General features: G+C 31.9%; 1 long non-coding RNA gene across 1 annotated transcript; it reads right to left on the bottom strand.

The window, feature by feature from the left end:
- Nucleotides 1-916: 916 nt before the first annotated feature.
- Nucleotides 917-1,632, bottom strand: LOC134271280 (uncharacterized). The gene is made up of 3 exons (XR_009992994.1): nucleotides 1,491-1,632; nucleotides 1,148-1,200; nucleotides 917-1,004 (listed from the first exon to the last, which is right to left on the bottom strand). It is a non-coding gene; the product is annotated as an uncharacterized LOC134271280 (long non-coding RNA).
- Nucleotides 1,633-2,036: the final 404 nt, after the last annotated feature.

The raw sequence follows: 2,036 nt of genomic DNA, 5'->3' as shown, positions 1-2,036 counted from the left end.
GGTATACTTATGACTAACATGACTAAAGCAAGAAGATAACATTTTACACAATGAAAAAAATTCTCTGTGTCATCTAGTTAAGTGAATTGCATTTAAAAAAACATATAATTATATGTATAGATCAAATCTATAGACGACAAAATATAATATGAAACATACATAATGTTACCGTAGTCCGAGCACATGGAATTTGAAGATTTACAAAGTTTACGAAAATGCAAAGAATAGCATGTACAGCATTTAACATATTAAGACACACGTATATATAGTTTCACAGCAGCAAGCTACAGATTTTGTGGAAGTACATGTAAATTGGGGACTGGTGACTTTTTGCCATCTTTTTTTTAGCAATTTACCAATGTATTTACCTGCTTGACATTGAATATGCTGAGATGCGCAACCCTTTTCTTCGTGTTCCTCCACAATATTTTATTTAATGTAGCAGAAAGATACTATGGATAAAAAAAATATGAAAAATTAAAAGCAGGTATGGCATCTCATAGAAAAAACATACAAACAGATGTATTTATGATTAGAGCAAGTAGATAACATTCATACAATAATAAAATCCTTAAACTTTGTGATCTAGTACATATTATGATATGTATTAGATTAAATTTAGAGAAGACAAAACATGATATGAAATGGATGTACATACTCGGAAGACATGGAATTTAAGAGTAAACAAAAATGCAAAGGTTAGCATCTACAGCATTTTTCAATGTTAAAACATGCAAGTTATTGGGATAATGAGAAAGTGATTTAACATAAAGTAAAATATATTAACAACTTACACTGTAGATAGCAGGTTTTTAAAGTGGACGGCAAATGCAAAGTTCCATTAAATGGTGGCAATCTCATACACAATAAGTCGTACAACAAATAATTAGTTCATACCTCATACTAGGTACCAAATATCTGGTCAAGTCACTTTCAGAAGGAAGGCTCAGCAAGTTCAATGTTGATCATTCCCATAGCTACTTCAAACTTTTCTGGCACAATTTCTGAAAGAAAAGATGTATCTTGCAGACAGACGAATACCAGACGCAGATCAAAAAACTCGCTCGGGTCTTAAAATGGCTCAGGTGAGCTAAAAAAATTTTCATGTGATTTTATTGATCTTATCAGAAAATTTAAGAAATCTCACCTTTGTGTTAATCTTCATGCTGCTTTTGTCATTTCTTGTGAGCATTTGGATTCCTGTAAATAATGCATGCATAATTGTGCATCATAGAATATGATAGCTATTTTTAATAATTCATGCTTAAGTATTTAACGTAAAAAAATTATGCATAGCTCAGAATCCATTGCTATTGTATTTTTAGGATAAGGAAAATAAGAATATAAACCTTGTCTTGTTTACTTGGTATATAGCATTTCAAGTTGTTGCAATATTTTTTATAGTCTTCGCTATGCTAAAAGATACAAGTTAATAAAAACATTGTTAGTTTATTTGTATTAATTGAAAATTTGAGCTGCATGGTTCTCACCATTTTCACAAGCTGTCTACATAGCCGGCGCTGTGGGGAATTCTCAGGCACAGTCCACACTGCAACTATTTAAATAATCAAAATAAGTGCTGAATATATTCTTGAGTATGCATTAAGAAATGAATAAATATTTCATTACATTGTACAACACAATGCTGAACAGAAGAACACTTTAATGACAAAAATTCTGAAACCAATCCCAAACGAGAAAATTCTGGTTAAAATCCATCTTTAAGAGAGATGATTAAAAGTGTTAAATAATTATTTCAAAATGTAAATAGCGCTTGCCCAAACGTTTTTACTGCCAGGCATTTTATGCGTAGAGCCCAGACTAAAGAACAGTAACATTACCAGTAGCAGAGGCAATTATTCATTCAAGGACACGTGATAAAATTTTATACATTGTTCCTACCACTAAACCAGTAAACAGGGTCGTACTGTGACGGTACATATAAATGTCTTCATCTTCTGTTAAAACAGAAACTCCATCCAAACTTAATCATGCTTCTCCTTTTCGCGACACTCTCTTTCGCCCCTTCCTCCCCT

The sequence above is a fragment of the Saccostrea cucullata genome, unplaced genomic scaffold, assembly GCF_032062105.1.
Source record: "Saccostrea cucullata isolate Sc308-1 unplaced genomic scaffold, CSIRO_AGI_Scuc_v1 ctg8425, whole genome shotgun sequence".
Classification (NCBI taxonomy): Eukaryota; Metazoa; Mollusca; class Bivalvia; order Ostreida; family Ostreidae; genus Saccostrea; species Saccostrea cuccullata.
Note: the sequence above shows the minus strand (reverse complement) of the source record. Positions and strands in the feature narration are given on the sequence as shown.